The sequence below is a fragment of the Marmota flaviventris genome, chromosome 3, assembly GCF_047511675.1.
Source record: "Marmota flaviventris isolate mMarFla1 chromosome 3, mMarFla1.hap1, whole genome shotgun sequence".
Lineage (NCBI taxonomy): Eukaryota > Metazoa > Chordata > Mammalia > Rodentia > Sciuridae > Marmota > Marmota flaviventris.
The window spans coordinates 83,229,801-83,241,951 of NC_092500.1; positions in this window are offsets into that span (position 1 = coordinate 83,229,801).

The window sequence follows — 12,151 nt, forward strand, 5'->3', positions numbered from 1 at the left end:
AATATATGACCAATGTTAGGTACCAAGGAAGCTATGTTTCTATGCACTCTGAACAAAAAAGATGGCCTTAGACTCCTATGATGATGCACAAAAATATTACAGTCAATCTTTCCCTTTCCCAGCTTTCAAGGAGAGTTCTTGTGCTCAGCCACTGGGACACTCCAGTTTTAAGGACAACAACAACAACAAAAAAAAAACAGGTGGAAATATCAGAAGCATCTGAAAGGGAGGCCAATTGATGGATACAAGGAAGAAAGCTACCTGCTGAAAGAAAATGTAAGAGAGTGAGAATGGAAAAGAGAGATTGTGAAGCCAGGAGGGGATCAGAAGAGGACAGAGAGGGTGACCAGGACATGTGGCTGCCATTGGTCCTCCGGCAGGAGCCAGGGGTAAAGAGGACTCAGGGCAAGAGTTACAAAGTATTGAATGGTAAACTCCTTCCTTCTGAAGGGAAAGTGAGGAACCAGAGATGGGTGAGACATGAAAGACGGAGAACAGGCCGAGATACACAGGAGAGTTTATTTGTCAGAGCTGACGAATAAAGGCCATCTCTCGATAGCAGAGAGAGGGGAGAGGCAAACATGCTTGGGTTCTAGGACTTTTATGGGGCAGGTTCAGGAATCAGAGCCAGGCGGGTCCTAATGAGGGCGGTTAGGGGTTGGGTTGGTATGAGGGAGGTGTGAGCCTTTCTCAGAAATGCCCTTGGGTGGGAAAGCAAAATTTTGTCCTTAAAATGGCAGCTGTCACTTAAGATGCCCATTCAGATGCTAAGCAAGGACCTTATACCTTCCTCACCCCACTCTAAGCATATTTATAGTAAACATTTTCACCTCAATCCTATTTATCAAAGATTTCAGCAACAGACTGTGGTTCTTTTGGAAAGGCCACTCTACAAGAAATCACAGATTAATCAAATTGATCTAAAAATTCCATTCTATTCTAACATGCTACCCACCCACCTATTACCTTTATGCTTGAGTATAGATCCTTTACCATTATCAGGAAAAACATCCATGACTCCTGAGTTATTTGTCTCAGAGTGAGCAGTTCCTCTGGGAATCATGTAGCAGCAATTCAGACAATGGGCTTTGGAATTAGAGTCTGGTTACTTAATACTATGTATCCTTTGAGGTTGCTGTGATAAAATAATGTGTATAGGCCTAGCTATGGTCATGCATGCCTGTAATTCCAGCTACTCAGGAAACTGAGGTGGGAGAATCACAAGTTCAAGGCCTGCGTTGGCAACTTAGAAAGAGTCTGTCTCAAATAAAAAGCACCACTGCCAATCCCCAAAAACCAAAGGCCAAATGGTCTCCCTGATAAGTGGATGCTGATCCATAAGGAGGCGGGGAGGTTCATGGGAAGAATGGAGGAATTTTGATTGGGCAAAGCAGGGGGGTGGGGAGAGGAGGGACATGCGGGTAGCAAAGAAGGTGGAATGAGACAGACATCATTACCCTAGATACATGTATGACTGCACATATGGTGCAACTCTACATCATATACTACCAGAGACATGAAAAGCTGTGCTCCGTTTGTGTACAATGAACTGAAATGCATTCTGCTGTCATGTATAACTAATTAGAACAAATTAAAAAAATAAAAAGCACCACCACCAAAGAAATGAAAAACATAATAATATATATACAAAATGCTGATGCCATGCTTGGCTTGTCACCTAATTAAAGACAATATATGTGGCAGTTCCTTATGACTGATAACACGAATTTTTTTTTTATTGTTTTTATTTTTGTGGGTTTTTTTTTGGCGGACACAACATCTTTGTTTGTATGTGGTGCTGAGGATCGAACCCGGGCTGCACACATGCCAGGCGAGCGCGCTACCACTTGAGCCACATCCCCAGCCCCTGATAACATGAATTTAAAAGTTTCAACCTCACCTCCATAATTTACTTTTTTTTTTTTTTTTTTTTTAATACCAGGAATTAAACCCAGAGGCACTTAACCCCTGAGCCATATCACTTTTTATTTTCTATTTTGGGACAGGGTCTTACTAAATTGCTTAGGGCCTTGCTAAATTGCTGAGGTTGGCTTTAGCAATCCTCTTGCCTCAGCCTCCAGAGTTTCTGGGATTACAGACATGCAGGACCACACCTAGCTACTCATTAACTCTTGGAGAGCCAAAAGCCCTCAGAGCTGCAATGGAATTTAGAAGGAAGAGCATGGAGAGTAATGATTCTGGTTAAAGGAGCTCTTCACCAACAGAGGCCTGGGGGCTCTGTAACTGACAAAAGTCCAAATCCCAAACTTCAAGAAATGGAGATACAGAGTGCTCTTTTGGTCATTCCTGGTTTTCTTCACTCCAGCAGGCAGAGGGGTACAGACCAAAGAGGGCAGAGCTCTCAGGGGGGGGAACAAAGGAGCAGAACCCTTCTCTCTTCTCCAGACACACCCTCCCTCTTCCTCTCCTGCACAAAGGGGATGAGGATGGGGTGGGCCCCTTCTCCTCGGGTGGCTTCCTCCTCAATAAAGCACCTTGGACCAGCAGAATGTCAGCCTAGAGAGCTACTGGCTGCAGATCTCAACGCACAACACAAGGGGAATTTCAGAGTAAGAGAGGAAGCAGGGACTCAGGTACAAGGTCTGCCCAGGGACACCAAGTGTGAAAGGGACCATTGTTCTGCATATTAAAGTTCCTTTGAACAGGAGCAGTCCCAGATGCCAGCACGAGGTTAGGCTCACTGACCTCTGATTCCATCAGGTGTAACAAATATAGGGGTTTTACTGCATCAATGAGCAAAGACTGCAAGCTGTCCACTCCAATATCTGTAGATTCCTTCTTCCTTAAGAGTAGATTCTGGGGGCTGGGGTTGTGGCTCAGCGGTAGAGCACTCACCTAGCATGTGCGAGGCGCTGGGTTCGATCCTCAGCACCACATAAAAATAAATAAATTAAATAAAGGTATAAAAAAAAGAGTAGATTCTGTTTCCCTTTTCATTTGCTGTGTAATAATTTGCCAGCTTTAGAACAACACTCATTAACAAACTCATGGTTCTCTAGGTCAGAAGACTGGCAAGGCATGGACAGTTCTCTGCTCAGGGCACCCCAAGGCTGAAAGCAAGGTGTTGGCCCACCTGAGTGCTTCTCTTCAGACTGGAAAAAAAAATCCACTTTCAAACTCAGCACTTGTTTCAAACTCAGCAATTTAGCAAGGCACTGGGTACGATCCTCAGCACCACATAAATGTAAAATAAAGATATTGTGTCCACCTAAAACTTAAAAATAAATAAATATTTTTAAAAGAGAATTTTTTTATTACATCAGGCCCACATGGATAATCTCCCCATCATAATGTCAACTATTTGGGGGCCTAATATAATCAGAGCAGTGGTTATTTCATCATATTCACAAGGTCCACCCCTGCTCAAGGGCAAGATATTATGCAAGATGAAGATCATTAAGGATATCTTAAAACTCAACTACAGACCCCTCTTATATTAGGGTTCTCTAGAGGAGCAGAACCAAGAGAATGTAGGTATAATTATGAGTGGGGATTTATTAGATTGGCTTACAAGATCAGCGGCTGATAGTCCTATTAAGGAACAGACAGATGAGGATGGTGGGAACATGAAACTAAGAGACTCATTCTATAAAATGGGCTCACTGTGCTGATCCTCACATGCTTTCTTTTCCAAGAAGCCACTTACCTGCAGCCTGTCCTGGCCTCCATGGACAAGATAGGTCACATTCCTCAGCAAACTACCTGTTATTTGCAGGAGAAATGTAGACCCACATAATGTTGATAAGAGGAAACAAAGTTACCCTGATAGAGGAGACTTTTGTGACTAGATCTTGAAACTCTGGAAAATAAGAATAGTTCCGGCTAACCATAAAGAACATATGGTTAAGAATCCAATTAGAACTAGTCAGCATGGGCCAGAGTGACCTAGAGTTGCCATCCCAGTGGGGACTTGAAAGTCTGATGTCACCCTGCTATCAGTCAGAAGTCAAGAGATGGATTTGGGTGGAATTCTGGAAACTTCTCTGGGATCCCCAATAAAACTGGAGAGCAGGAGAGGCACATTGCCCTTCTCCTCTCTGAGAGGACTCACTCTCCCCCTTGAGAATGTCCCCTTTCCCTTTCCTTATCCCTTCAATAAACTCCTTCCCATTACTCTGAGCAACAGATCTGAGATCTTTCTGACTTGATCACAAGAATTGGGGTTTGAAGAGGGGGTCTTCAAGCGGCCTCAGTTTCTTGGAAGTCCCCAGCTCTGTAACATTCCCACAATGTCTGGTGGGCAGGGAAAAAAAAGCCGGAAGCCTCCGAACAAGAGGGACCGGTGAAGGCTAAAGGCCTGCCTGGAAGCTCCCTGGAGAGGCGCTGGTGTGAGCCCACCTCCAAAAGCTGAAGAACCTGAGTCTGGCGTCTCCAGAACAGGGCAGCAGCAAAACAACGGCTCCTGCCCTCAGCTCACTGACCCACGGCCCTGTCTTCTTTGGAAATGTTCTCACAGACACACCCTGAAGTATGCTTGATGGCTTTCCTAGGTGTCTCCCAAGCCCGTCAGGTTGACAACCAGATCAACCATGCACCTTACACCTACCTTTCAGGGGACATATCATTCTCCTACTAAAGACTACATTTCCCAGCCTCCCTCACAGGCACAGCCATGCATCTAAGAATTTGCCAAAGAAATGTATAGCAACGTCTGAGAGACCTCTTTAAAACACTGCTGGCGTTCAATATCTGTACCCTTATGTTCTGATTTCTTCTTGCCACCTGGAAGGTGTGTACACTAATGGCTGAGCTTCTTGCAGGGACTTTAGACTATAAAATGACATGAGAATGAGAGCCTCATAGGAGGATGGTGAGGCAGGAGGAGAGAAAGAGCCTGGAATCCATTGGAGAGAGGGCAGTGGTGTGCTGGGTTTTGAGTTTGTTTTTGTTTTGTAGTACTGAGCCTCGTCCACAAGGGTGCTCTACACTGAGTTATGTCCCTAGCCCCCCTTTATTTATTTATTTATTTATTTATTTTTTATTTTGAGACAGGGTTTTGCTGTTACAGAGTTGGGACCTCCTGAGAAACTGAGGCAATGCAAAGACACTCCCCTCTCCAAACCCTGATTCTATGATCAAGTCAGAAAGATTTCAGACATGTTACTCAGAGTTTATTGAAGAAAAAGGGAAAGGGGACACTCTCAAGGGAGAGAGTGGGTCCTCTTAGAGGACAGGAACAGTGTGCCTCTCCTGCATTCCAGTTTTATTGGGGATCCCAGAGAAGTTTCTAGAGAGTCCCATCCAGACCCACCTCTTGACTTTTGACTGACAGCAGCATGACATCAGACTTGTAAATCCCCATGGCCATGACAACTGTAGGTCACCTTGTCCCATGCTGACTTATTCTAATTGGAACCATAAATTCTTACAGATTTTGTAGTTAGGAGGAATTATCCTTATTTCCCTGAGTTTTGGGATCTGGTCCATGAAAAGGGTCAAAAAAGTCTCCCCTTGAGGGTAACTTTGTTTCCTCTTATCAATTTCAGGCCTGCATTTCTCTTGCAAATAACAGTTAGTTTGCTGAGGAATGTGACCTATCCTGTCCACTGAGGCCAAGCAGAGCTGCAGATAAATGGCTTCTTGGAAAAAAAAGAATGTGAGAGTCAGCACAGTGGGCCCATTTGATAGAATTATTCTCTCAGTCTCATGTTCCCATCATTCACATCTGTCTGTTCCCTAAGTTGCTGAGGCTGGCCTTGAACTTGCAATCCTCCTGCCTTAGATTCCTGTGAAGTTGGGATTACAGGTCTGTGCCACCATTCCTGGCCTGGTATGTAGTTAAATGGTAAACAGCAGGCTCTCTGAAGGGTCATTCCTACTGATTTGTGACATTTGCCAATTCTGGGACGTAAATACTCCATCATGGCTAATTTCAAGTTACCAATATTATATTATTGAATATAAAGTTAGGAAGGGAAGAGATGCCAAAATCTGGTTTTCAGATACAGGCCAGTCCCGCACACCATTCCAGACTGCTTGCTCCCAAGCTTCTTTTTTATCACAGAAAATTAACTTCTATTTTTTTTTTCTTTTTTGGTATCAGGGATTGAACCCAGGGGGACTTAACCACTGAGCCACATCTCCAGCTCTTTATATTTTTTATTTTGAGGGTCTCACTAAGTTGCTGAGGCTGTCTTTGAACTCTCAAGTGGTTGGGATTATAGGCGTGCAATGCCCTACCAGGCAAATTAACTTCTATTTTATTTAAGGTACTGTTATTTTAGGATTTCCATTACATGCGGACAAACCTGATTCTATGGTAATTTTGTTCAACGCTGTCAACTTTGAAATTTTCTTCATATCTCGAATGTATTAGGATCTAAGTAGGGAAGTAGGTGTGTGGGAGACAGGTTTTGCTTTCCACAGTATTCACAGCAGCTGCCATTTCATTTCACCTTCCTGCCAGAAAGATTTACCCTGCTCTTTATGAGGAGAGCAGGATAACCTTACAAACCTCAGGAGAAAACAGAAGGGCAATTGTGCTGGTGAAACAATAATCACCATGCTTTAAAGGGACCCCTGGGCAGGCACCAAAATGGGAAATATTTTGAAGCAATGCAACCAATCTGGGAGTATGTGATATTTAAACCCCACTTCACAAAGCTGCCTCTGAAGATTGTTGAAGTTCAAGACCCCACAACAGAGCAGAAAAGACTTCAGAACAAATAAACATCAGCACTACTAGAAAACGCCTCTCTGAAAACTGAGCTGGGAAAATACGAAGGTCAAGTCTTTTTAGGTTTTCAGTGACTCCCAATCTGCTGTAGCCAAGGGACTGGCCATGTACCCACCATCCTGGAGGTTGTAAGTAGTCAGAAAATGGCACCCCTTTTCACGACAACAGTTTATATCAAGAGCACTGGCTCCTGTGTTACAGGACAGCCTGCTGTCCAGACCTGAGCCCAGAGCCCAACAACAACACCAACGATCGTAGGGAACACAGAACATTTTCATGTGTTTTCAGCTTTCCTCATCCCAGCACCCTTCCAAGAGAAACATAGAAACCCTCCTCTACTTCTTTCTGTGTAAGTGATTTTCAAGTGATGGCACTGACTCTATGTGACGTACCTGTACTCCCCCATCAATCTCCTTCTGCAGCTGCATCAGGAAATGAGGGGAGAAAGTAAGTCATTAAATAATGTACTGGATCCCCTTTAGGGCCCCTTCTATGGGTTATTACATATACAAACTAGGATGAGCAAGAATTGTAGCTATTGTGCATGGAGTACCCAGCATAGCTGAGATCTTAGGGAAAGTGTTCAGTTTCTCAGGTAATCTTCATAGGAAACCAATAAGATAGCCAGTATCACTACTACCTCACTCCACAAATGAGAAAAATGAGGTCCTTGTGGTGAAATCCAGGTCACCTGGTACTGTTTCCAGGCTGTCTGATGCTAGGGTTCTCGGAAGGGGATCTTTGACTTGTAGTACTCAGGCACAAGACAAGGTGGCCACATCTAGGACTAAGTGAGACAGGACTGGTTTATCCATGAGGCATAGCGACATGGTGCCATGATACTTCTACTAGAGAAATACAAAAGTGTTTGAATTGTAACTCTTTTAAAATCAGAAGAAAACATGGGTATCATAATTTAATAGGTAATAATGAATGATAAATAACAATTAAAAAATAGCACTGGCTTCAGACTAGGTTATATTTGTCTATATACTAATAGAATAATAAAACAAAATTCTTGGTATATTTTTATGAAGGAAGGAGCCCCCAAAAGCCAAAGGGACAAGTGCCTGAAAACATCACATGTAGCCAGTATTTTCATCTGTTTCAAGACATTTTGAAAAATTTTTCTTTAATTTCTCCATTGACCCATCAGTCACTGGGAATATATTGTTTAATTCCCAAGTGTTTGTGCAATTTCTACTGTTCCTCTTGTCATTTATAATTTTATTCAATTGTGAAAGACACTTTGTTTTTAAGTAAAAATTGAAACCAAAGTATGACCAATAGCACCATATTTACCTATCCTTTTCTTTTAAACTTGTGATTTTCTTTGGTTTTGTTGGTTTGTTTTTGTTTTTGTTTTTGTTTGATACTGGGAATTGAACCCAGAGGCACTGCACTGCTGACCTATATCCCTAGCCCTTTTTTTTTTGAAATGGTCTAAGTTGGTGTGAGTCTCGCTAAATTGCTAAGGCTGGCCTTGAACTTGTGATCCTCCTGCCTCAGCTTCTCAAATTGCTGAGATTACAGGCCTGGGTCATTGTGCCTGATTAGACCTGTAATTATTAAAAGATACTACTTTATGGGAGGCATCAAGGTATGCAAATCCAAGTAGACCTCAGTTCATGTAATGTATCCCTTCTTGATGAGTGATATATGTAGAAAATAGCAAAATTAATAGGAGTCTGAAAGAAGATTAAACATGTTATGGTTGAATTGTGTCTTCCCTAAATAAAGATGTTGAAGGTCTAACCACAAGCCCCTAAGGATAGTCCCTGTTTTGGAAGTAAGGTTGTTGCAAATACAACTAATAAAGTTAAAATGAGGTCATACTCCAAGGTGTGTTGCCTCGTGCCCTTGTAAGAAGGTGGCCATGTTCCAGTGGAGACGGGAGAATACCAACCACGTGGTGACAAAACAGAGTTTTATTCAGTTACATGTCATGGAATGCCCTATTGCCAGGAAACCACCAGAAGCTAGGAATAGAGGTAAGGAAGGGCTGCCCTGCAGCGTTCAGATGGAGCACGCCCTTGACAACACCTTGATTTTGGATTTTAGTCTCCAGAACTGTGAGACAATAAATTTCTGTCATTTTAAGCCACCAGGTTTGGGGTACTTTGTTAAAACAGCCCTGTAACTCGACTTTCCAACAGACAATTAATTACAGAAACACTGGCGAAAGAAGACCAGCAGGCAAATGCGTACATACGCACACATTAGACTTGGCCAGAAAAGTTGGCCCCAGCCACAAACCACTTGTATTACAGCATCTCTTTCTAGATCTCTTTCCTTTAATTCCTTGTCCTTCCACCTAACAACACCTGTAAATTAATCAGGGTTGAAAGTGACATGAGAGAAATTAGATCTAATCCCTGAACTTCCTTTCCCTTCAAGAAACCCTTCGCAGGCCCTCAGGGGAAGCAGAACACAGGCCAGACACTAGCTCTTTAACAACACACTCCCTGGAAAAACACGTCCCTGATTTTTCTCTGTCTCTTTTTCTCATTCAAATTCTGGTAACTGTATACTTGTAACATTCAATTCAGATTTTAGGAAGAAAGTGATTCTATAAATGATAATAGCCAGGTGTGGTGACACACACCTGTAATCCAATCTACCTGGGAGGCTGAGGCAGGAGAATCACAAGTTTAAAGCCAGTCTCAGCAATTTACTGGTACCCTGTCTCAAAATTAGAAAATCAAAAGCACCGTGAATAAAGCTCAGTAGGAAAGAGCCCCTGGGTTCAATCCTCAGTACTAATGATAATGACATCACTCTTGTCCAAATATTAATTCTGATAAGACAACAATGACAAGATGGAGCCCAACTCCCATTACCTACAGGGTTCCTGGGTTCCTGGTCAAGTTTCCAGGCAGAAGCTGAAATTTCTCCCACGTTTATGGGTTATGCGCATTGACAGAAAATGATACTGTTTGCCTAATAAGCGCTGTTCATTAAGAAAACACTTTATTATTTCCTATTAGGAAATTTTAGGACTGAATAAACCAAAAAAACCTATATTTCTTTTTAGAAAACCCCAGAAGTCTGCAAAACCTTCCAAATTAAATAAATAATGGGGCTTGGGTATAGTATTTACTTAGTGTATACAAGGCCCTGGGTTCAATACTAGCACCACACACACGACACACATGTAATTGCACATATACACACACAAATGCAACAAATACATAAATAATCTGATATATATATAAGAATCTGATAGCTGGTGGTACATGCCTGCAATCCCAGGGGCTCAGGAGGCTGAGGCAGGAAGATCAAGAATTCAAAGCCAGCCTCAGAAATATTATTAAATTGTTCTAGTTAGTTGTACATGACAGTAGAATGCATTTTGACACATTGTACACAAATGGAGCATAACTTCTCATTCCTCTGGCTGTTGCTGAGTCACAGCAGTAGTGTGATCATACGTGTATACAGGGTAATAATGTGTGTCACGTTCTACTGTCCTTCCCATCCCCACTGCCCCATCCCTCCCCTCACTTCCCTCTGCACAATCCAAATTTCCTTCATTCTTCCCTACTCCCCTCCCCACTGTGGATCAGCATCCATTTATCAGAGAAAACATTCAGCTTTTGTTTTGTGGGGATTGGCTTATTTCACTAGCATGATATTCTATAGTTCCATTTATTTACCTGCAAATACCATGATTTCATTCTTCTTTAAGACTAAGTAATATTCCATTGTGTACATGTACCACATTTTCTTTATCCATTCATCTGTTGAAGGGCAGCTAATTTGGCTCCACAGTTTAACTATTGAGAATTGAGCTGCTATAAACATTGATGTCAGTCTCAGCAATTTTGCAAGGCCCTAAGCAACTCAGCAAGACATTGTCTCTAAATAAAAATTTTTTTAAAGGGGCTGGAGATGTAGGTCAGTAGTTCAGTGCCCCTGGGTTCAATCCCTGGTACCAGGGGGGGAAAAAAAAGAATCTGGCAAATGGCCTGACGTAGAATGATAAAGAGATCGATAAAACGCTTTCTGTTTTGTGGAGGAAAGTGCAGTATAGAACAGGAATAAGACAAGTATGTAAGACCTGCTCTAAAAGACAATCATCTGTGCCAAGGTGCAGCTTAGCTGTCTCCAGGAATAAGTATTTTCATAAGACTCATCTTCCATAACACCATGAACCAACTAATTAGCTTACCTACCAAAACTATTCATGAAGACTAGCTTGAGACTCTTGGTGCTATGCCTACAGAGTCCTATGCCCAAAGTCTGTATATAATAAACTTTGTCCAGTCTTAAGACCCACTCTAAAATCACCCAACCCAGGCCAAAAGAACCAGCTTCTCCCTGCTGAGACACTACTAAGCCTTTGGCAGGGGTTGTCCTCCTTCTGCAGTCAGCATAATAAACTGAGCTTTGCTTGATCCTCAGATTATTCAGCTGGTCTTTGGAGCATTAACAGTCAAACCCTTTTTTTTTTTTGCTAAGTGAGACCCATGTTATCTGAGTTGAATTAATTTCATATGGTTGAGCTGATGTTCCTCCTCCATCCCCTGGCCACAGTGCTTACCTCAGAGAATGGACACATGACCTGGGCTAGTCCAAGCCAAGTCTGAATAAAGGGTTTGACGCTTGGGATGGATGTTTTAGATATCCAAAGCTGAAATATGTAATGAACTAAATATGGGAGAGAGACAAGATAGGTAAGATCTCCTCGTGTGTTAAGCAAAGCAAATGATTATGCTGCTGGATCTTGGGATTCAGACCACTCAAGCCAATTGGTGGGGAGAAGGGATAGGAATATGCCAGGATCTTGGAGTTCATTACCTGCCTCTTTAATTAATTAATTTTTGTGGTACTGGGGATTTAACCCAAGGGTGCTCTACGATAGAGCTACACCTCCAGCCCTTTTGCATTTTTATTTTGAGACAGAGTCTAAGTTGCTGAGGCTGGCCTCAAACTCGTTATCCCTCTGCCTCTGCGTCCCAAGTTCCTGGGAATACAGGCTGTTACCTACCTTTTAATGACTTCAGTAAGATATATTAAGGAAGGTGAAGGCTTCCAGCCAAGCTGGCCCATTTGAAGATATAAAGGAATAGCCAAGAGCTTTGTTAATAATACCAGCTCTTGTTTATTGTGTGTTGACAATGTGCCAGATGCCATTCTGAGTTTTACATGGCAGCATCCCCTGGCATGCTGTCTGGCAAGGGGAGGCACAACTGTTTTCCCAAAGCTGAGAGAGAGACTGGTACCATCCAGCTAAGGGTGTAGGGTAGGGGCAGGAAGCCTATGACTAATCACAGGGTAACTCCAAGTTCAAGAAAGTGTGCTCCACTAAATCTGGGCCTTTAACCCACAGAGTTGTCAGACGTCAGACCTACCAGCATCTAGCAGGGGGTTTTAAAGGGATTTGGTTGCCAAGCAATGTCGATGGCCTGCAACAGGCCCTGGGATTCCTTGTCCTCTACAGAGATTTTCAGG